At 38.9% G+C, this 25,248-nt stretch overlaps 1 protein-coding gene across 1 annotated transcript in view; it reads right to left on the bottom strand.

The window, feature by feature from the left end:
• EIPR1 (EARP complex and GARP complex interacting protein 1) overlaps nucleotides 1-25,248 on the bottom strand; it is a 168,511-nt gene that overhangs the window by 23,913 nt on the left and 119,350 nt on the right. Inside the window, exons 13-14 of the transcript XR_002437250.1 lie at nucleotides 23,606-23,753; nucleotides 8,580-8,721 (exon numbers count right to left, since the gene is read on the bottom strand). The gene's annotated coding sequence lies outside the window, so the exon portion shown is untranslated. The remainder of the gene's footprint in view (nucleotides 1-8,579; nucleotides 8,722-23,605; nucleotides 23,754-25,248) is intronic.

Genomic DNA, 25,248 nt, shown 5'->3' on the forward strand with positions numbered 1-25,248 from the left:
GCGTGGGAAAGCAACTGCAACTCTCTAGCTTTTTCTGAGAATGGTCTCACAGGTGAAGAAAGGGAAATGGACAAGTTTAAACAAGGATGATCAGAGCCACCTGGATAAGTTGACTCTTCCAACTTTCTGAAAACAAGTCATTTTTCCTTCTTTTGTTCAGGATTTACATAGTGCAGTTCCTAAAAGTACACCAGTGCAGGGGCTCTGACAGTGTGTTTTGAGCAGCTTCCCTCCACCCCTCGCCCTAACTGCCATGCTTTCACTGTGAGGCTTGGCAGTACTCCACAGCTTTGTCCCAGTGTTCTGGCAGCTGCTCTCTGGCATATGGTCTATTCATTTTTCCCCAGCTGTTACTCAGCCAGGGAGACCACGCTGTCTCTTAGCTACAGACCTTTGTTCATAAACTGGGAATCAATTTTCTCCTTATTAAAGGGGCATAAGGGGCAGAGGGGAAGTGAGAGGATATTCCCACCAACCCTCTGCATCTAAGCTAAGTGCTGATATAGAAGCTTGCTTTCACTGGATTGTCAGTCAAGTATACAGAGGACAATTCAGACCCTTTGCTGTTGAGCACTGTTTGGGAGTATGCGGCAACTAGTCTTCCTTCCTCACCATCCCATTCTTCCAATGGAAGAAATATAAAGTTGATTCACTTATACTTGAATTGTGGATATCACTAAACAGTTAAGGCAAGTCTTACATAGTATCTGATAAGGTTCCAGCACTGTTGCTGCATGTTTTGACCTTAAATACTCTGAAAATAAGGACCAGCTAGTTAAAACCTACAAAAGGCAATCTGAAAAAATGGAAGAGGTACACTGAAAGATTCTGAGACTAGACCATACCTCACAAAGCCAATGCAATAAAACTCCAAGGAAGAAAATATTGCGGGTGAATTGAAGTAGGAGGGAAAAAAGATGACACAGTAGGGAAATCAGGTAAGGCCTGAAATAAGGGTGATTCTTACAAATGCCCATTAGAAAACTAGTTATCTACATGAGAGAGATTTCACGACTTGCTGGTTTGGCAGCTTGCCACCAAATGAGCAAGACTGTAGCTACTAGAGTCATTACTAGAAACTTCTTTCAGCCAAGAACCTTGTTTGTTTTCAGTTCCTTCTAAATAAATTAAAATAACATAGTATCAAGCATCAATAGCGAAATTAAAAAAAAAAAAAAAGGAGAAAATGTGCACACAGATTAATAGGATACTGAATTAAGGAAGACAAATTGTAAGCAACAGAATAAATCTTCTTCTCAGCCACATAGTACAGTATGTGGGATTCTGGCATTGTCTTAGACAGTGTTGTAATAGTAATATCAGCATAAAAGCATACAAGTCTGACTGAATAATAGGCTTAATAACAATAAAATGCAAGGGAGAGATCATAAGCTTCATATTCAGTTCATAATTATCTGAAGTAAAATGTTACTTCCACACAAATTTGTCACATATGTAAATCTAGCTGGGATCATACAGCACAGAGGATGAACGCGAGTCAAATGAAAGGCCCCAGCATCTTCCTTCAACTCCATCTAAGGTGAGCCAGAATATGACAGTACAATAGTTTTTCTTGCACTTATCACATTGACTACCACCTGTGAAACACTCCCATTCTTGATGTTATCTCGTCAGTAACAAATAGAAAGATATTAGCAGGTGATTACATGTCTATGACTAACTCTGCTTCTGTTCCCCACAGATTCATCTCCAGCAGGTCCTTAGTATATGCCCCAGCATAGCTTCCGTCTTATCAGGTCATGTCATGTCCGATCCTTCTCCTTTCTCTTCCTGCTGTGGGCCCTAGATCTTCATCTAAAGGAGAGAGCAGCCCCAAATGCTGTGGATGAGGGTACATGTAACAGTAAGGACAGACTGCACAATCTCTTGGTGGACAGTGATTTGCTAGATTTGCCCATTGCTGTGTTTCTCAGACTTTAATGTCAACCCATATTTTTTTGTCCTGAAATAAACTGAATCCCATTCAGCAACCATGTACACTTGTGTGCTCTCTGTAAGTAGTTCATTAACGCTTGGCTTTACATCAAAAGTACAAAGGGATAAAACAAAAAGGCCAGGGTAAAGGATCTAGACAGTTCTATATGCAGCTGCAGTGAATCATGCAATAACTCCAGAGCACGCACTGAAAGGACATGTTGCTCTGATTTGTGTCATTGGAAGACAGCAGACTATGAGCAACAGTGACCAGCAGGAAGTCAGCAGGGAGGAAAAAAATGTACATTACACAGCTCTTCTTCCAGCCTGGAGACTGAAAGCTGTTTGTCTTCTTGTTGGAGTGTCAGATGAATTTGTGCTACAAGAAGCATGTCAAGTCAGGACACAACAGGTAAGTAGTTACTACTAGAAACTGTGTTGGTCTCTTTGGAGGTGCCTCAAGGGATACTCACTCGCAAATTCTGCCCAAGTCCCTATATCCCCAAACTAGGAATTTCGGTCTCCTCTATGGGAATCAGTGAAGTCTCCAGAACTCAGAATATTTCTTTACGGAATACTTTTGGGTGCTATTGCAATGATCAATTTTTGTCTTTCCTTCAGAGGTGGGCAGAGTCTAGTACTCATTCACATGCTCTGCTTATGAGTATCACCATGTCTGACTTAAGTGTTCTGGTCAGTAAGCACCAACATCAAACAGATTTCCTTTTGCTATTTCCGAGCTGAAAAAAGCAGAACAGATATGAGGTAGAGCATCTGAAATGAGGATTTAAATGGCAAGCATACATAGACACATACACATGTAGTTTCTGGTGCATGAGGAAAGAAAAAAGGTCAGAGATTTTCAGACACCAAGTAGAACTGGGGAAACAAAGTGGATTTCACGTACATGCTCACTGCAAAGTAGATAAGCTTGAATGCAGACTGTACCCTACATCTCCGTCTGAGCAAATATGTCAATATTCAATGGGCAGGCAGGCAGGCATAGATATAAGGGGATGAGAATTGTTGGGGGAGATTTGAGGTAAACCTCAGATAAGAATGTGGATTTCACCTACTATGAAGGTATATCCACAGGAACCACTGAGAATTCTCACCTCTGTGCTTGGTTTTGGTTTCAGTCATTTTCACATACTATTAAATCCAACTTCTCAAAGTAGACCAAGGCTGTGGAGGTCTCTCTGAAATTCGTTAGCACTCTCTCAAATCATTTCTCTAGTCTCAATGAACCTGTCTGTAAGAATAGGTGTTCATTAGAGAGAGAACAGATTTCATCATCTGAACTCTTCTCACAGAAAATTGATCTGTTGCCAGAATTATTAAAATCCCCACGCTGAGGATACAGTGTAACACTGGACCCTAGAAAATGTGCTTAGAAAAAAACAAATATGCAGGTTCACAGGAATTATGTGAACCAACACAGAGGTAGTATTTTTTCACCTCTTTCAGACTAAACCATGATATCCTAGATAATGGCTCAAAACTTTCAGACTTGGGTATCTATAGTTTTGGGGCATATTTCCTAATTTCTCCCAATTACTAATCCATGAAATCCATTCCCACATCTCTCTAACATTCTCCCTGGTAAATATACAGAAATCATCTGGAATTCAGCTCAATGCTCTGAGCGTTCCATCACTTCCGTGAACCTAGCAGTTCCACATGAGTATGAAATATCTGGGTTGTATGCTTTCACTCTCCACTTACAACTACATTTTACCATAGCCAGTCTATTTTCTAATGTTTGCTGCTAGAATTATTCTAGATTAGGCATCTCAAATGTATGCCTTTGTTTTAATGTGCACCTGTAAAGCTTCTGAATCAAGTTCAAGCTACTGAATCAGTTCCTCTCCATTGGTTCTACCACTCCAACCCAGTCGCTCTGGTTGCAACACTACACAGCAAAAGCTGCCTTGGTCTGGCTCCTCTGGAACATCTTCAGTTAAGAGGTTGCTTCTTTTTAACAGAATGGGTATAAATACGGACTATCTCAATCCAGCAGCCTAGCTGTTTCTTAAAATACTGAATTACCTTTGCCGCTCACTGTGTCAGTAGACTGAGAGGTAGTAGACCTGAGAAAATGAAGTTGATCTCAGTATAGCTCCAGTTTCTATGAACTCTCCGCTCCTGGTATTTTGAATTAAATTAAAACACACTGATTGATACTGGCATACTAGAAAAATCAATATTTGACCCAAATCCCTCTGACAGTAACATGTTCAAGTGTTACAGCTATTTCCTCTGGAGAGCACAAATTAGATTTCATATTCATTCAGTTCAGAAACCACAATATTAGGGGAACATAAATGCTAAGAGTTGAATCCACAAATGACAGGTAAATCAAAAGTAAAGTTGTTTCAGTCCCTGTCCTTGCTTCCTGTCAAATTTTGGTGTCTGAGAGCATGCAACTACCAACCGATAAGCATGGAGTTCAGAAAACTGGACAAGTACTAATTGGGTCACCAAGTTAACCAGGGGAAAATACAGGAGTATTTCTTGTGCCAAAGTTGCAAAACAAGTGAATTAGCATAGAAAGATTCTTCTCTAGTTGCCATATTGTGATAAAACTGCAAGAGGAAATAAACATAACAAGAAAGGGAGGAGGGAGGCACAAGGGACCACAGTGTGTGGAACAGAGAGGGAAAAAAAAAATTAATTCTTCAATAAAGCTGTATAAAATTCCTCTGCCATCTTCTCCTCACCACTCATGCTGTTTTGTTTTGTCTCACACTAAAATTAACAGTTGCATCCCTTTTCTTCTCTTTCTCTCCCATTTTTGTTGCTGCCAAAATGTGTAGCATAAAAAATTCTGTTCCCTGAGGTTTGGAGCACACCTTATTCCTATTTCATTTTTGAGTATTCCAAATACAGTTCTAAGTTTTCTGTTTAGCGTTTTGAGTACTCAGCTCAAGTGCAAGGCATTCACATAGCACATGATACACCTACATCTTCAGTCCTCCCTCTGCCCCATTCAGTCTTTCTCCAAAGCTTAACATATATTTATTTACACAGCATACAACAGCTTTAACAGAAAACAGTGAGGGAAGCATCACCGCCTCAGATAAAAGCAGCATTTCCAATTTTAAACCAGAATTTAAAAATGATTGGCCATCTCTATTCACAGGAGGAACAGAAAACTAAATTAAACAAAGCTTTTTCAATTCTTGGCCATTACAGTAATGATTACTAAAGCTATTGAAACTCCAACATTTTATTTTTCCCTGTAAATCTTCAGGGATTGGCCAGTGTGCTGGCAAATTAAGCACATCTACCAATTATAAAACATCTAACATCATAGTTTCCATGCAATATTTTATCACATTGTTTTTGATATAAAAAATATCAAAGTGGGGAGTTTTTCACTGAGAAGGTGGTGAGGTGCTGGCAGAGGTTGCCCAGAGAAGTGGTGGATGCTCCATCCCTGGACGCATTCAATGCCAGGTTGCAAGGGCCCTGGGCAGCCTGATCTACTACTGCCTGATTTAGTGTGTGGCAACCCTGTCTGTTGCAGAGGGTTGGAACTAGACGACCTTTAAGGTCTCTTCCATCCCAAGCCATTCTATGATATCTAGCTAAATCTATGCCATTGTTTACAGGTGGTTAGTAAACTTTTCTAACATACACAATTAACTAAAATCTAATTCTTTAAAAAAATGTAGGTGCTTCAAACTAGAGGTAGGCATAAATACCTTGTGAACTCCCACCCAGCTGCTGTTTAAATGAGGATTACCCCAGAATATGAACACTATATATGTTTCTGTATAAATAGTAACATACTTGTTACTATACATAGTCTGTATTACTATACATTGCATAGTTATATATATAGCTATGCATAGCAGTACATGAGCATACATATTTGTAACATGTATGTCTCCTAAAACATTACATTTACCCAGGTACCTATGCTCTTCTCAAGAACCCTTCTTCACTGTCATTTCACAAACCTTCATTAGTTTGTGCCCCCTTTAAAATGCATCACGGAATGCTCCTTTCCTTTTATAGTGTGTTTGTCACACAAGAACTATTACTCATCTGCCTTTCTTTAGAATTAAAAGCATTGCTATGACGTGATCTGTTAAGTGAGATTGGTCGAGTCATCTCAGCTCTCCGTGCCAATGTAAAGTGAGGACAATGATATTTTCCTTTACAAAAGACTTGATCCAATTCAGAAAAGCAGTTTACAGTTGATGCTGAAAATCAAAAGCCATTAACATAGAAAAATAACTATGCAAATTCCACTTAAATATTTATTTTCCTTCACAAGTGCTATTCCTCATCCCTTCAGAATTTGGACTGTACTGTAGTGTAACTTTCAAAACAAATCTCAGTTTGTTCTCAAAAAAAATAACTCGAAGGTTTCTCTTTCCTGCTGCTGGGGCGATCCTGGTATTTTAACAGCTTACTCAGATTACTGTTTCCTGGTCAATTACAAACCATAACCATAGAAAGCCTAGAGCATTGCCATGTAAGTACAGGAACAGATCACACCATTACGCTTAAGTGCATCAATTGATCAAGGCCAAAGTATCAGCATTCTGTAGAATCATGTTTTGTACCCTTTGATAATGCAGGAACCATCAAAGCACAGGATGCATTTGATAACAGGAAGAAAGAAGAAGAAATTCCTACTGCAGCATCAGAAAGGCATTCAAATGTTGTTTGGAAGGGCACAAGGCTGAGCTGCTATGCAGGCACACATACAAGTTAACCAACGCAGGAACTTAGCCAGTATGAGAGTTCATCCCAGAGAACAAGCAGAAGCAATGCCAAAACCATCAGGAAACTGAACTGAGAAGAGTTGTAACGTGCAGACACTCATATGTTTTTTAGTTTGTTTTAAGTTAGATGTATAGATTTTTAGTGATTTTTTTTAAGGTGATATGCTCAAAGTAGAACATAGAATAGCCTGCGTCAAAGGGACCCATAGGAATCATCCAGTCCAATGTCTGGTATCATCATTTTATAATGCCAATGTCTCCTTAAAGTATTGCACAGTTTTCCTGATTGAACAGAAAATAGTCCCCTCTCCTCAGGCCTTCTGCTGCTGTCAGTATCAGGTGTGCTGCAGAAAGGAGGACAATTTCAAATAGTTATTTTATAGAATAAATTCTCATGCGTGTTTATGCTTTTCACAGCCTACTCCTTAACAAAAATCACAACTATCATATTCAAGACTTTCTAGTTATTTTGGTGTTTTTATCCCTTTTTTAATGCGAAAGCAAACAGCAATAAAACCCTAGTTCTAGTTCTGTTGTGCCCAAAGCTTCCCTCTGAGAAATGCATTACTGAGCTTTCTTGCTTTTCCAAAAGTGTTCAGTCTTTAGGGCACTGCTGTTTCTAATAGCAATAACTGATCCTACTATTAGTATATCTGGGTGAGGAATGACCTTCTCTGTCCCTTGGTAACCTCAGGATTTCAAGAAACGTTCCACATTTGAAAACACAGTTTGACCACATACTTCTCCATAGCAAACAGGCCAGTGATTTAAGAGGACTACAAGCTGAAAAAGGAAGGACACCTGTTCTTTGTGTTTTCAAGGAGATCTGGAATACCTGTTATGAGTGTAGCATGTGCCACTATATTGAATGAAAGAGATCACAAAAAACCTGCTTGTGTGTTTGAAATTTTATGGTATCAACAAAGTGTCAATCTCTGCACTTTTGATGCAATAATATTGCAAGGACTACCTGCACAATTTCTATACAATGTCCATCTTTCGATATTCCTATAGTGCTGTTGTATTTGTAGTGACAGACAATACAACTGCCACTTCAGGAGTTTTTCAGCAAAATCACACGCTAATAGCACCCGTCTGGCTCAAAAGCACAAGGTCATTCAGATCCTTTGCAAATATATTCTTCACCAAGGGCAACCACTTCTAGAAGCAACCCCCTAGGTCGTTAAAACAGCAGTTCATCCCTTATGGCATGTCAAAGGCACAGACATTTCGAGGAGGAAAAAAAGACATCCTTATTACATTGACTGGCATGAAAAACACACATCTTTCCTTTGTACTTCTAACAGAAATGTTTTAATTCTATCAAAGGTTTAATAACTGCATATTTATCAGTTTTTATCATTTCTCCTAACATAATGGAGCAGAAGATGCAGTATGAATTCACACGCATTCAAATAATGTCCTCAAAAGGGCTGAAGCTATGCACAGTTCACTTTGGACAGCACAAATGAACATTTGCCTAAATGGAAAAGATGCAGTCTTCTCACTTACAAAAAAAAAAAAAAAAAAAAAAAAGGCTCATTTTCATTATCTATATAACAAGTAAACAAAGCAAAATACAAGATACTGGAGTTCTTTGCTAACCTTTTCATTTAGGAATTCATACTGAGAGTGCTTAATTACAACGGTCAAAGTATGATCTTTTTAGTGTACTGTATTTCATAAAATGAAAACATGAATATCAAGACTTAAATCTCATATTTTAGACAGAGCTGATATGGCTAGCCAGTGGCACTTTGGTTTTCATTTTAATGTCAGGAGACAGAGTGCCAAAAGAAAGGCAAGAGCAGCCTAAAATAACCAAATTAGAAGAGTAACAAGCATTTTTCCATCATTAATAATTAACTGTGAAGCCCATTGTTAAGGATGAAGATCATCTCCTACCAGCCCCAGTCACGTGGCAATGGTCTGTTACTGTCGTCTACATGCTGGTCACTTGCTGTGGTTTAGAGTCTTGCTCGAGGCACCTGCTTTTGGATACAACACTTCTACATGCATTATGCTTTTTTTTTTTTAACAGACAACACTAAAAAAAAAAGAAGAAAAAAACCCAAATTAAATAAATAAGCACCATTACACTGTTACATTATAAAGAATTATAAAGAACGTCAAAAAGAAAAATTTTACACTTTTTCCCACTTCTTTTAATGCCAACTACCTACCAGCTCAGAGGACAAGCCAGGGAAGCAGAAAGGATTCCCACTCACACCACTCATCACAAAAACTTAAGTGAAGAAAGTGACAAAGAAGTGCAGAAAAAAGTATGCATTGAAGAGTTAAGTTTTAGTCTCACATCTGCTGCAGAGTTCCTGTGTTACACTGTCAGTGTTCAGTCACAGGGGTCCCTTAAATCAGACTTCTCCTACGTGATTATGTGTTCTTATCTTATGGTCTCCATATGGCCTATGGGATCAGTTTCACAGATAAAGTACATGCTTAGGGTTACTCCTCAAAGTCCATGGGATTTCTGATACCAGATACCAGCTCAAAATCTGGCAGTAAAAAATGCTACAAATTATGAAAAAAAAAAAAAAAACCAGAAAAACCACCAACAAAAAAAATCTCAAAATACCTTGTTTAAAGCATTGTTTGGAAGTCCCAACAATAGTCATTCTTTTACTTTGGTGTTCAATATGTAAAACAGGTATAATGACCTTTTAGCACAGTGACATAATGAAGTTAAATTAATGAGCAGCTAGGAAGCACTAAGACACTAGGCAATAGTACCATAGAAAGACAATGGTAGGATCAACATTCCTACATTAAAATGTTACCATAAAAATGGCAAATGTTAAAATTATCCATCCTTTAATTATCCATTAATTTTGGTCATTATTTTCCTGGCTATCCACCTGAACAGAATATGTACAGCACGCTTCACTCAAGTTTCTTCTTCACCTATGTGTCAATGTTTGATTATTTTATCCACATCTCACAAAGAATCACAGAATGATTCAAGTTGGAAGGGACCTTAAAAGATCATCTAGTTTCATGGCCTCAGTCATGGGTAGGGACACAAGGGTTGTGTCTTTCAATCTGCTATTCTCAGCATCCCAGGACAGAAAACCATTTCCATGTTATAGACCAGGCATCAAAAACATTAAGACTAGAGGGGCAAAATCATCAGATCCACTCCTGGAAAGTCATTAACTAAAATTGGGAATTAGTCTCCTAAACAATGCATGGAAAGAGTCTGCAGTCCCATGTCAGGATTTGGAGGGCCAACAGTTTAGTCAGGAGTCCCTTCAAGCCAGCTGATGCTGATGAGGTGTGCTGAGCCCCACCTCTCTAGAAATGAAGGAACGCCACTCTTTTTCTCACTTGACCATTTCTTGGAGTTAGCTCAGCCTTCTTCTAAAAATACAATTGGAAGACATTTGTACTGTATTCTGCCTCCCTCTGTCAAATATCAATGGATAAAGCATACAGCTAGCATGTGGAATATACTTTTACTGAGAACTTAAAGTTCTCAGGTGAATTCCCTAATGATAGAGATGCAGAATGTCACGATAGATAATGTTTGTAGCACATTAGTGATGCTGCATTATTTTGATTGACAAAATATAGAAAGAGATAGTGAGTGTCAATGTACACTCATAAGAGGAAGAGCTGTGAGCCAGTTTCTCCTGCTCTGAATGCTTAATATGAGACTTAAACACTAAATGAATTCAGATAATATTTACTTAAGCCGTTAGTCAATATTTTCCTCATTAAGAACAGCAGAATTTGACCCATTTTACAATAAATCCAGCTGTACCATGTAAGTAACAGTTTTCTAATTCACATCTTTCATACAGAGGGATTCCTTAAGCAAATGAAATGAAATTTACAGACGCAGCACACATAATATTTAGATGTAATATTAGCTCCATCAGAACATAAATCCTGAAAGTTAACAAAAATTGATTGATGCTCCCTGACTGGAAGTGTCTGCAACTTTTTGCATGATACCAATATGGAATGTGCTAACGCCATCGACACCAGTGTATCTTTACAACTGCTGTTGCTATTCTAACCACACTATCAACCTCACATGTGTTTACCTCTGGGATATTTAGCCAGCCATAAATGACTTTTGCACAGAAAACAAAACTGCAGGCAAGATTTAATCTTTTTGGGTTTGCTGTCTCACTAAAATAAATAAGTATCTAAAAGAATTTTAACTAGATCAAATACATAATTTTTGGATGGGGTAAACATTTTTCAGTCTTTTTAAGTTTTATGTTTCTTGAAATTTTAATAATTAGTGCCTGGAAGTGTACAACCTCTTAGCCTGTAAGATACTACAAATAGAGAACTCAGCATTCCAAATTCCAATAACAACATTTCTCTAATTGTTAATGACATCAGATTCCATCATGGAGGTGGAGCTTCATTGTTGCACTGCTATCACACTAAACTTCAGCCAATAAGGTTAATGTCAGATAGCACTGATTGCATGTAAACTCTAGGTGAGATTAATCTTGCTTGCTAATCTGACCTTAGTAGGTGACTAAGGTCAGAGTTCAATAGCTACTTTAACCTGGTGCTACCAGGAAAAGAAAGCAGTTTTACGCTCCTTTTACTCACCATCCTTTATTCATATCATCAGTATCTTGTGTTGATACCAACATCTGTGCAAGGACAAGTCAAGCTGTTTCGGGGAACTGATCTCCCCAGGCTTCTTTTAACAGAGATCCACTTGGCAATCCAGTCTACTTCACATATTGTGATGAACATGTGAAGAAGAGGGAAGACTCCAAGACTGCTTCTGCTGACAGCAGAGCCAGCTTAAAACGATCGCTCATCTTTGCCTTCAGTTAAATGGAATAAAATGTATACTGGAATTGCAATTCTTTTCTTCACTGATAACAAAGGAAGCTCAGAAAACTAGTTAAAGATTAAATCCCTAATTGCAGACAGTTGATGCAACCCCAGTCATGAGTACAGTAGTCTGTAGTAGAATAAAAATTTGAGTCAAGTTATTAAGAGTTAACACCCTATGTCAGGTTAACTGTCTAACAAGTAGATAAATGCAATGAGTGCTAGGCTATGCTATCTAAAAGATAAGAAAGTAGGAGACCTTCTGGGATAAAATCCTTGCTTTGTGAAAATGAACAGCAACTTGGTGACATAAAGGACATCAGAATTTAATTCTAGGGCTCTGTTTGATCCTGCTTCTTTCCTTTGCTTGACTCTTAGCCAATCAATTAATATTTCTGTCCTTTCTCTATTTGTAAAGTGGTGATTACAGGGACTGTATTTGTAAAATGCTTTCTAATAGTATGTAAGAAAGAATAATTTAAGTGTTAAGTATATCATTATCTACTGACAATTCATCTCCTGTGCTAGGAAAGCAATTACAGAAAATGTTTTATATATTTACATGTAGATAAATCTAGATTTAAGTAAGAAGATTGGAGAAGAAAATGAATGCTTTCCTTCCTTCACTCTTTCGTACAGGAAACTTTGTGTAAAATCTTTGGTACACTGTTCTCTGACCTATGTTAAGAATTCTATTCCCTACAGGAAAAAAAAAAAAAAAAGAAACACTTAACATAAAGTCACACAGATGTATGGTTAACTTTCTTTGGTACAGTTAAGCACTAGTGGTAGCTGTGGTCCAACTGAATGTATATATGGAAATAAGCAGCAGATAATCCAAAGAACTAGACTCAAATAGATGGGAAATGATTTATTTTCAAAATATAACAATTTCTACAGTTCCTTGCATATACAATATTTTTAAGCACACCTGGGGTAAGAGGATTTGGATGAAGAGAGTGTATTGTAATAAGTCATATATGACATTATTGTTTTAATCAAAAACCAGAACTTCAGTATGGAAACTTATGAAAAGCTCACAGACACTATGAGCTTTTTGTATTTGTTTTTACATATTTATCACTTCATAGATATACTCTGAAGATGACAGTGAGTATTAGATTCTTTCTAGTTTTACTGTTGCTTTGTAGAATGAAGAAAAAATTTGCCTTGTTATTAGTATACTGCATTCACAGATAACATTAGTGCAACCCTGTAATACTGGGAGAAGGAGAAAAAGCCAGTCCCATGCAAACCTGTGACTGAATTTGCCTCCATTCAAGGAGTTTGGAAACCACTCAAAGCATGACAAGAAAGGGTCAGAAGATTCCAATATTCAAGCCTGCAGCTGACTTAAACTAAGATGGAAGCTGTAAGGAAGACAATAGCAAATGAATACTTTCAGAAATAGAAACAATTTGTCAAGGATGGAGTGACTTGTAAGATATCCAAGAAGTCAACCTGTAGATAAAGAAGTCCTGTGAGTACAGAAATCCCTCAGAATGTCAGCTCTAATATGACATACACTTTCAGTATGTACTTACAGCTGCAAGCTCAGAAAAGTACATAGCTCAGCCTGGTATGCATGTTAGAAGAAAATCCATGTTTCTCTGGCTAAGTGTAACCAGCCGTGATGAGAACCATATTTGATGAGTGAGAATAAGACAGTGCTCTTGTAAAATATATATCTGCAAACACCTTAATTTCTTTAATTATTCACAGAATCACAGATTTACTGAGTCTGGAAGGGACATCTGGAGGCCATCTGGTTCAACTCCCTACTTGTGAAGGGGTACCTAGAGACAATGTCGAGATAGCCTTTCGATATCACTAAAGATGGAAGACAAAATATAAAACAACAACTTGAGAACCTATTCCTCCTCTACAGGTACATTTCTTTATCTCTCAATAGAATGAAAACTTCTGAAATGTCCTCTAGATCTTCATAAAGTCCTAACAAAAATCCACAGAATATTAAGTCACTCAGGAAAATAGAGTTGGTAAAGATCTGTCAGTAAGATTTCAGGGTCTTTCTCTCATCAAGGGTGCAGTAGAATTCCACAAAGATTACAAATCTGGCAAATGGAAGCTGTCAAATTCCTTGTATCTGTAAGGAATCTGAATATAACAAACACCAGTACAAAAATTAGACTAGGTAGATTGAAACTAAATAAGAGGGACTGAAAAAAAGAAGTTGAGCCTACACTGAACCAAGTTCTTCAGAGAAGATATGTAGAGTTGATTGTATACAGGAAGACAGATTTCTCTTCATCAACATTTAATATGCCAAAATTTTTCTCACTTATTTACATAGTTGCAGACAATGAGAAATAATTCCTACTCTCTCAGATTCTTAAAAAATGGATTACTTCTATTTTGGAGTCCAAAAATATTAAGAGATCGTCACCTCTTTTATTATTACAGTGTTTCTATAGCAAGTCCAGAGCACTTGCAATGCTGAAATTTGTTTTCAAGTAAATAGACAGCAATCTTTTTGATTTAATATTCTCAAAATTTAAAATATAGCAAGTCATTCTGCATTTATTGCACAAGCTGTCAATCACTTGCACTACTATTCTTCAGAAAGGAAAAAGTAGAAGGAGAAATTTAGCTAAGTTGTATCTAAGATGTTCCCAGTTTGCGATCAATACTGCAAGTTAGTAGGTTACTAAATTGTTACATTTTGAATGTAGACTTCTAAAGAACATCAGAAATGAATACTCAACAGCAGTGTGTAGTGTAATGGATTGGACTACATACTCTATCCAGATCCTCCCAGGAAGAGTAAGCCAGGGCACAAAAGCTTCTAGATCCCCCTCTAGAGCAATCTACATGGTTCCTCTAGTACTCTTTACTGAAGTCGATCTGCTGCCAAGCCTGCCTGTTTAACAGGTTAACCTGTTTAACCTGTGGACATTAGTAACACCTAAACCGAGGACAGTACAGCATCATCAGTATTTCATTTGTTAAGAAAATCTACTTTTTAACAAGTGAATACTTGAGGAAGTTATACTTCCCTCTCCAAGCCATCACACATGACTTAGGACACACACACCTTGATCTCACAGAGCCTATTTTCTCACATCGGCTGTAAAATATCTAGTACATTGAGAACTATTCTGCAATATGAATAAATGAACAATTATCTGTATGTTGTAATATAGGTCTGTTAATGGCATTACAAACCTACTGATCTTAACCATTTACTTATCAACGTGGTTTTCTACACTAATGTGTGCAAGAATTGCAGCTGACATGGCTGGGCAAAGCATTTAAGAGAGCGAGAGGAAACTTGCAGTGAAAGATTGATCTGGAATTTGTGTAATGACAAGCTTCACAAAGCAGTAAGTCTCTACTATTTATCTACCTCCTCTTCTTCTGTAAATTTCTGCCACATTGTAGACCAGGAGGATATGCATCTGGATACTAGTTCTCCCATATGCTACCTAGACCTTATCTATTTGTGAGGTGACTGCCGGCCCTCCCCTCCCTATGTTCTTTATGCCAGCTCCAGCTGCCTTGAATGGTGATCAGTAAGTTACCAGTCTGTGCTGCAATCATTGCTGCTCTTGCAAAAGAGACCTTTTTCTTATTCTTTTAAATTTTTTATTACCTAAATCAATACAATCAAAGTTGTGCTCCTGTCTAGCCTCCACCCACCAGAGCCAGCCAGCATGGGGACCTGCTGGTCTCTTAGTAATGTTGATGTCAAGAGGGTGATTTTCCCCCACACTCAATTCTTCTTAATTACTTCCTCTGAGATGCTGGGGGTGGCCTCACTCCCATCCTCCACGACTTGCTGTCTGCTCGGGCATGTCTGCTTTATAAAATGACGCCTTCCAATTTTAGGCCCCCCCCCCCCCTTTTTTTTTTTTTTTTTTTTTTTACACGCAAGTAGTGAATGCTCTGTTAATCTTCAGGAATTATCCTCCCAGGAAGGCTGTAACTTCTATTTTAAGGAAGATTTCAGTCTGGGTGGATGATTTTTATGACTACTGTTAGTACTATTTCTAATCTGCCTTTGTTATCTACAGTTTGGGAGAAGGTCACAGCAGTTTAAATTCTGGACCACTGTGTCAGAAATCATTTTTCTGATGAGTTTTAAACTGTCTGCTCACACTGCTAGAGAACTGGCTCTGCACTCCTCCAGGTGTGTTCTGGATTTACAGAAATCCTTGTACTGGTGGTGAAATTTTATGTTGATAATCTGAATACTGCCTGGTCTTGATATACTTCCATCTTCTCTGTACATTTAGGAGAGCTATATTTGTACTAATTTCATTATAAGCTTCTGCCTAATAGATAGCAACAATTGAGAAATTTAGTTCTAGAACACTGAAGTAGAAAGAAAAAAAGTATTTCCATAATCCTAGATAAAATGAGCTTCAGTTCCATTTAAGCACTGTTGAAATTTCTTCCAGTAATACAAAAGCCAAATTCTGAAATTAGAACTCAAATTGAATCAGGAACACAGTATTGTTTTCCCTGAAAAACAAACAAGCAAGCAAGCAAACAAAAAAAAATCACATTAATTTTCAGTCCACACTATATAAGGGAGAAAGGTCATTCAGAGGGCTGTGATGCACCGGCACAGACTGCCCAGAGAAGCTGTGGATGCCCCATCCCTGAAGGCATTCAAGGACAGGTTGGATGGGCCCTGGGCAGCTTGAGCTGCTGGGTGGCAACACTGCCTGTGGTAGGGGGCTGAAACTGGATGAGCTTTAAGGTTCCTTCTAACTCAAGCATTCTGTGATTCTATGATTTTGTGAAAGTTTAAAAAATCTAAGAAGCTAAAATTAAACCTTTTGAAAAACACGATTCTATATTTGTATAAATAGGTCCTTCAAAATTTAGTCTGCTTTCTCCCAGTGTCAGTTTATTCAGTGAATTATAACTCCCTTCCAATACACTACACTTAAAACAGATCAAGTTCATCTAATAAATTCATAAATATACTTTTTTAAAAAATGGTGTTAATATTTCAATAACACATCAAATATATCCTAGAAGAATTTGCCTGCTATATTGCCAGATTAAGTGTAAAGCTATCAAAAATAAATAGCTCATTTAATACTCAGCTTTTCTCGTATAAACTTAGTGAGATTTGAATTATGTTTTAAGGAACTCATTGGATACCCTACAACTTTCCTAAAAATATATCAGTTAAATCTATGCATAATAAAAAGCAGAGCGCTATATGAAATTTAGGTGATAAATCTACTGGACATCTGAATCTAACTCTGTATTCACGAGACTAAAATGAATACCTAGAAAAAAAGTACTAATCATTTATGTACATAACTTCAGATACAGAAGTCTGAAAAATGACCTAAAAATCTACATTAAAGGAAGTGCAGAAGAGGGGGACAGCATCAACTTAGATACTTCCAATACATGACTGTGATAGAAGAAAGGCACTAGGCCAGGAGAATGTTTTGTCCCAAGCTGTCTACTACCAAACTGGAAGACCAGGTGGTAGTTCAAGGACCAGGAAGACTATTTTTTTCCATGTCAAGAGCTATACAGGCATTCCCATATGCATCAATCTCAGTTGAACAAGTAATTGATTTTGAGATGAAAGGAGGAAGCAACCTCCAGAGCAGCAGCAGATCATTGTTTACTGCACTTCACAGTAGGCACATGTAAACACCGTTCAAAAAATTATTGTTCCAAAATCAACTAGAATCAGTCTTTAAAATACTCATGCAGATCTAGACAGGATTTCCTCCAATTTTTATGTAATGGAAAGCAGCACTGTACCTAGCCTCATAAAAGCGTATGTCACCATAGCAGAGAAACCCACATCTAATTATTTACCAGAAAATGGCCTCTCTGACATAAACAGGAAAAACTGTTTCATAAATCAATTTTGCACTAACCTTCTAAACAAAAATGCACCACATATTTGAGATGCAATTACTTTGCCTTGTACATCACAGGATGAGGTGACTCGATATTCAAGGGAAGGAAAGGTGAGAGTTGCTTTGTTCTCTGCACTGAACATGACAATCTATTATCAGAGAAATTATAAACACTCACAGTAAATGCATTGTCCTCGACCCTCACACATAGGCTTCCCTGCAGTCCCTCAGAGCTGTATTTCTTCACATCAGGGCCGGTGACAAGTGGGGCACCATCCTCTAGCAGGAAACATTGCCAGTGCTCTGCTTATCCTCCTCCCACTGATCACAGCATATTAATAATTTCGGCCTACCCTCTCTGTTGTGCACGTGTTTAATGGACATTTGTGCTTACTTTCCAGAAGCTTTCTGATTGAGGAATGCTTAAGTCAGAAGCCCTGATTTTTTAACGCTTTTACTATATTTTTATTGTTGTTTTATCTCCTTCAGATAAATATAAGAACAAATCAGTGCTTGCTTCTGAAGAAAGAAGATTCATACAAGCGCTAGTATTTATACTGTCCTAATATTACAGTATTATTTTTTCCATCTCTTAAAATTGTGTTAGAGCTTTTTTAAAGAGATTCACACAGAGTTCTTGTCCTGATTCCATATAGCAGTACAAAAAAACAACCAGGGTACAAAGGTGGCAACAAAGCTGTGAAGGGACTGGAGCACAAGTTTTATGAGGAGTGGCTGAGAGAACTGAGGTTGTTCAGTATGGAGAAGGGGAGGTGCAGGGAAGCTCTCTACAACTACTTGAAAGGAGGTAGTGGCCAGGTGGGTGTCGGTCTCTTCTCCCAGGTAACAGTGATAGAACAAGAGGGAATGGCCTCAAGTTGTGCCAGAAGAGCTCCAGGTTGGATATTAGGAAGAATTTATTCTCTTTAGAAAGAGTAGTGAGGCATTGGAATGAGCTGCCCAGGGAGGTGGTGGAGTCACTGTCCCTGGAGATGCTTACGGAGAGGGTAGATGTAGTCCTTAGGGACATGTTCTAGTGGTCAAAGCTGGTGGTAAGTAAACGGTTGGACTAGATGATCTTAGCGGTCTTTTCCAAACCTCAGTGATTCCACGATTCTATGAATTCAAGTTAATGGCTTACAGCAATAATCACACCATGCAATTATGAAGGCGTCTTGAATGCTCATTTTCACACATTCAGTTTAGACATATTCATTTTCTGGGAACATGCACTAGTCATCACTACTACTATTGCCCCTTTACCACTTGTATTTTTTTATGTCATATGAAAATTTGCTTGAATTGGTCACTCCACGTGATGGGGATAGTTTGGCAGAGATTTAAAGGAAAGTGAGCTTATTTACAACCTGATTTTCTTTCACAGCATGAAAGTTTTTTGAGAAGGTGAACAAGTCCTTTACTCATGTAAAGAGCCAGCTGTGAGCCCAAGCACAGAACGTCTGAAGATACCTCAGGAGGGGGTTGCTTTTTTATCAACATCCTGCATCCAACAGAAAAGAAATAAGCACTAAGGTAGTGCTTTCTTGATGAGACAGCTATAAAACAATAAGTGAAGGATTAGGGGGATATTCAAAATGAAGATGTCAATGTGGGAAGACACAGACAAATGAGTGTGGATGGAGGAAGATGATGGGCATTCGCACAGTGCATTAGTTTACAATTTCCTGAACATAAACATGGAAATATGTGTCTGGCAAACCTTGTATTTGCTTAAATCCTAGCTCTTAAATAGTCAATATCAAATTAGTAGCAGTTAACCTAGGCAATGTTAGTGCAGAAAGAGTTAAACTTACACAAACGCTCGGCTTCCTCCTGACAAATCCAACAGCAGCAGACCAACAAACAATTTCTTTACTTAACTGCTAATTTTGGCTTGAAACTTAGAGGCCATGATTTCTTTAGTAGAGTACTGTGATAAAGCCACCTCTGATTTCGAACATATAGCCCTGTATACACTTATTATATTCGTAATTTCTAATATTAATCTTTTTAACACTGAAGATAAATTAATAAGTAACATTATTGGCATGGAAGAGGTGAGTGATAGGAGTTGAAATTATGGGTTGTGGCCACTTCATCATCAGATGTCAAAGTGAAAAGCACTGTGCTTTTCTCCATAACGTCATCCTATTCCACTTTAGTCCTTATATGTATTATGTCTGCCTTTTTTTTGGCACGTGATATGCATTCAATTAAGTAATAACTCTCCACATGTAGGAAGTGCTCTGCTCTAGTTTTACACTCCAGCACAATATGCCATGTATTACCAAACTAGACAACCATCTGATTTACTATGTGTTTCACTCTAAATGTGAAAACACTGCTCATAAATTGTACTTACATATACATATCACTTAGTTTTCCACTGCTATTACCTGACTTTAAAAACTGTAGCAATTACATAGTGAAAACAACTTGAAAGTTCATGGCATCCTGCAGGAGACAATGCATGGTAATGCACATCCTCAATTCTCTGCAGGATTCAGCAGACTGCAAATCTGTCAAGGCGAAGTCTGAAGGGAAACTGTACTTTTCAGCTGTCTCTAGTGTATGTAATCCACATTATATGACGCAATAAGATATAGAATTGCCAGATGAGCCTAGAGTTCTTCTCGTTTTACTTAAAATTATATTTCCAAAGACAAAGAGACTAAAGTTGAGCTCGTGTGTTTTTGTAGCTGAAATCATATCAGCAACATGAGGCATCATAAATTTTAAACCATCAGCTGTCACGGCTGATCTTATGCAGGTGCTGAACAATAAGCATTTGTGCTAAAATAACACCATGCTATATATCAAGCCCGGGTAAATGTTGGCCCACACTTTTATCTAGTCACAGTAAACAAAAATAAATAAACATACAGTGTTGTGAACACTAAGTAGATACATCTTTAAATAAACGGGAATACTCAAACATAAAAACTTAATAATACTGAGTTCAGTACATCAGTAAAGAGCTACGTACACATCCTGGACAGATGGCATTGTCCTACAACACTTCTCAGAAAGCACACTGACACAGGCACACACTCACTGTGACAGAATCATCAGGCTCAGCTATCACTCAGATTTCGCTCCTTCTCCCACTTCTGTCCACAACCCCTGGCGTAAGGGTAAGATCATCTCTCACCCTGGTTGGAAATCACTCAGACAGTAAAACCCAGAGAGCCGTGACCATTACCTTTGGTATCAGGCAAAGAAATGAGCAGTGAGGGGCTGGCTGGAGGTAGTCACTTTTGGGGCCAGCCCTGCTGCAGCCAGAACAGCTGTGCTTAATGCAAAATATTAAATTCAGATTGCAAAATATTAAATTCAGATTAGTTGGCCAACGTTGGGTGGGGTTGTTGAACCAATGCAGAGTAATTAAGTCAGAGCACAAGAATTTCAATTCAAACAAACATCAGCAAACCAGTCACTCCACATGGGGTGTGAATTGCTCCCACCACCCAAATAAAATGCTGTGCAGAAATACCCTACTTCACCTTTTTGGACCTATGTAGAGAGCATTTGACACAGAAGAGGTACCTGGCTGTTTGTAGGACTCATTAGCTTAACCAGCACCATTCTGGTTTTGATGCTCCTTCTAGAAATACAGGGAGCTCCATGCAAAATGTATCTTATCTAATGGCAACCATGTTTCAATTCAGAGGCTTTTCAACTTCTTTTTAACACAACTGAATAACAGACTTGCTCTTTTACGGATTTATAACCTGACAGATGTAAAACTTTTAATTTGAATGAATTCACATTTGTGGCCATTATTTGAAGGTTAGAGGAGCACAGGCCAAAAGGTGACAACTTCCATTACACTCCACAGCCCATGCTGAGAAAGCGGCTCCAGAAACGAGAACCTCGGGGTCACACCATGCACCTGCCCCACTGCCCCCTCCCAGTGCCACTGCACGTGACTTACAACACAACAGCCTAAGAAATGTTTATGCCAAAATAAAATCTCTAGCTCTCATGTACTCTCTCCTTTTAAATACTTAACAGCAATTTCAGTGCTTGTCAAAATTACTGGATCTGCAGCCCTTTCATAGCCAGGTCTGACTGCAGGACGTTCCCACACCCCCCATTCCCACTCTGTGCTCAAGTGTTAGTGTTTATCAGGCTGATCCAGGACAGGTGTTTTATATTCACTGAGCACTTCTGTTGTGTTTCAGATCAACAAATTATAAGCTCTCCTGCAATTTAAGAAGTAACTTCTGATTTCACAGAAGGCAAGGATTATTTGGTTATTCTTGCAACATGGACCAACGTTTCACCTTATATGTTAAGCCACAATCATTAATTGACTGGTGGCCACAACAGAAAAACCAAAGGATGATGAGCAAGGCCAAGTCCCTGACTTCTCACTTTGATGTAGCCTCTGGGAATGGGTTAGGAGCTGTGAGAAGTGGGAAGGCAGTGCCTCAGTCCCTGTTTGCTGATCCATTTTCAGAGGGAGCTGTGCTGGATGTGTGGTTCTGATCCCAGCTTCCCTCTGTAGCAGTTCTATTGTAAGGATCTTACAAACATAGAATCAAGAAGCATAACGTATGTTATGTTATGGTTATGTTATTTTAACAAGGCCAAGTGCAATGTGTTGCGCTTGGGTCAAGGAAATCCCTGATACAAGTACAGACTGGAAGACGAACTCATTGAGAACAGCCCTGTGGAGGAGGACTTGGGGAGTCCTGATGGATGAAAAGCTGCACATGAGCCAGCAGCGTGCTCTTGCAGCCCAGAAGGCCAACAGTACCCTGGACTGCATCAAAAGAGGAGAGGCCAGCAGGGAGCGGGAAGGGATTGTCCCTCCATGCTCTGCCCTTGTAAGGCCCCTTCTGGAGTACTATGTCCAAGCCTGAGGCCCTGAGCGCAAGAAAGATGTAGAGCTGTTGGAGCAAGTCCAGAGGAGGGCCACAAAGATGATCAAAGGGCTGGAGTGCCTCTCCTGTGATGAAAGGTCGAGGGAGCGGGGATTTTTTAGATTGGAGAATCCCACGGAGACCTCACTGCAGCCTTGAATTTCAGTACTTGAAGGGAGCCTATACGCAGAAAGGGAACTGACATTTTACATAGTCTGACAGTAACAGGACAAGGGAGAATGGCTTTAAACTAAAAGAAAGTAGATTTTGGTTAGATGTTAGGACAAAACTTTTTACTCAGAGGATGGTGAGGCGGTGGAACAGGCTGTCCAGAAAGGCAGTGGATGCCCCATCCCGGGAGGCATTCAAGGCCAGGTTGGATGAGATCCTGGGCAGCCTGATCTGGTGGCTGCCAACCTTGCCCATGGCAGGGGGTTGGAACTAGGTGATCTTTGAAGTCCCCTTCAACCTAAGCTGTTCCATGATTGGCAGGCTTATTCTTCTAACATGCAAGCATAGGGGCTCCTGTATACATCTGCAAGCCAAGTACTTAGCATAAAAAGATTACATCCTATTTGTACAACAGAAAATGGGCCATTCTTTACTTTCCCATGGCATTACAATTACCAGCCCTCATTGTCTGTCACTTTTTTGGGTAGGAAATTAATGCTTCTACAGCAAAGATTCAGATCCACTAGCTCTAGCAGCTCCCTTTTAAGTTTTCAACAGTGTACTTAGCCAAAATCATACAATAAAACTTATGCAATGTGGTAGTACAAAGTAACAAGGACATTATTTCTACAGGGCTAGAAGTTTTATAAGAAGTCGTCTTCTAGGAGGATACAAAATTCAGTCACTGAAGTTGGCAGCAACAGGCAGCTTGCATTAACAACAGAGGAAGCCTGGCTGAACTCTTGGAAGTCTTGGCTGTTCTACTCTTAGTAACACGTATGGAGCTTCAGCAGCTATAAAAATGCATGTGCTTTTCCCAGAGAATTTAACAAGGTAATCCACTTCCCAGTGAAATGAAATTTTAACTTAAATTGTGAGAGATCCTGGGTCAATACCTCAACAGTGGAAAAACCTTTAACTTCAGCTGAAAAAAATTAACTATCAGAAAACAATCAGATGCAGATCCCAAGTCTCTTCTCCTGGAAGCATGAGCTGGAATGCTGGTAAAGGTTTCAATTAGAAGGGCATGAAAATTCAGAGCATTTTTTGGTAATAGTAACAGCGATAGCCATAGAACTGGTTAAAACCAAGAAAAAACAGCTTGTAAGAATGTTGTGGTTGTTCGTGCTCGAAGGGAACACTGCAATCCAGGAAAACATTCTCAGCCCAATCACATTTTTATCTGTGCAAACTTAAATTTGCTTACCTTGAGTCTGTGAGCAAATTGCGTGAGCTTTGTAAGATGAAGGCCACTAGGTTTGATTCTTCTCCACTGAAAGTCATCAGCAGATTTTCATAGACTTGAATGGGAGTCAGATAACCGTAAGTTACTAAATCAGTCAATCACTGGGAGACTTGCAGAAGACAAAAAATATATTTTTTTTTTCAAGAAACCAACTAAAAAAATCATACAAATAGGCCAAAAAAATTGTCAGCAGCTATGTTAAATGCAACTTGTTTCTCTGTTCAAATATGAACCGTTCAATTTCTAGCAACACTTTCTAAACAATTTAAGTGATCCAGGAACTTAAGATCATTACATGCTTTTGACAAACCTTTACTCTAAATCAGTTTGCACAAAAATCTGTGAAAGTTTAAATGCATGGACAGACAGATGGCCAATTTTTTTTTTTCTGCATTACTTGCCTGCAGCTTCTCCCTCTATTAGCTGTCTTTTTTACTCTCACTTTTTTGGAATTAAAAAAATAATAATAAAAAAGCAGTACTCAGACATGCAGCCCGTTTCAAAGCTCCAGTGGGAAGCAGAGAAATACTTTAGAAATCAGGTAAAATGAATTCAAAGATGAGTGACAATGGTCTCTCGTTCTGCTCTGCTACCTTTTACTGAAAAATCACTGCAGAGATGTGAATCATCTCCATCTATACTGTGCTTTGATTCTTGCAGGCATTTTTCACAGATTCCTCCCTGCTTCTTTTGTCTCCTGGTGTCAGACACAATGATTTTCCATTGGTCACTGTAGCATTAAGCGCTTTACTACCAGCAAGGGTAGGATGAAAGTGAACCTGCTGAATAAATAATTAGATAAACAAATAGAGATAAACGGTGATGATGATATTAAATAATAGAATCATTATGATTGGAAAAAGCCACTGAGATCATCTAGTCCAACTGACCACCTATCACCAATATTTCCCAATAAACCATGTCCCTTAGTACCACACCTACATATTCCTTAAACACCTCCAGGGACAGTGACTCCACCACCTCCCCGGGCAGCCCATTCCAGTGCCTGACCACTCTTTCAGAGAATAAATTTTTCCTAATGTCCAACCTGAACCTCTCCTGGTACGACTTTATGCCATTCCCTCTAGTCCTATCACTAGTTAAATGGGAGAAGAGACCGACCCCCACCTTGCCACAACCTCCTTTCACATAGTTGTAGAGGGCAATAAGGTTTCCCCTGAGACTTCTCTTCACCAGACTGAACAATCCCAGTTCCCTCAGCCACTCTTCATAAGACTTGTGCTCCATATCCCTCACAGCTTCATCACTCTTCTCTGGATACACTCCAGGGCCTTGATGTCTTTCTTGTAGTGAGGGGCCCAAAACTGAACACAGTACTCAAGGTGCGGCCTCACCAGTGCTGAGTACAGAGGGATGATCACTTCCCTGCTCCTGCTGGCAACACTATTTCTGATACAAGCCAGGATGCCATTGGCCTTCTTGGCCACCTGGGCACACCGCTGACTCATGTTGAGCTGAGCATCAACCAATACCCCCAGGTCAATTTCTTCCACACAATCTTCCAGCCACTCTGCCCCAAGCCTGTAGCGTTACCTAGGGTTGTTCTGATCAAAGTGCAGGACCCAGCACTTGGTCTTGTTGAA

Source organism: Numida meleagris, chromosome 3 (assembly GCF_002078875.1).
Source record: "Numida meleagris isolate 19003 breed g44 Domestic line chromosome 3, NumMel1.0, whole genome shotgun sequence".
Taxonomy (NCBI): Eukaryota; Metazoa; Chordata; class Aves; order Galliformes; family Numididae; genus Numida; species Numida meleagris.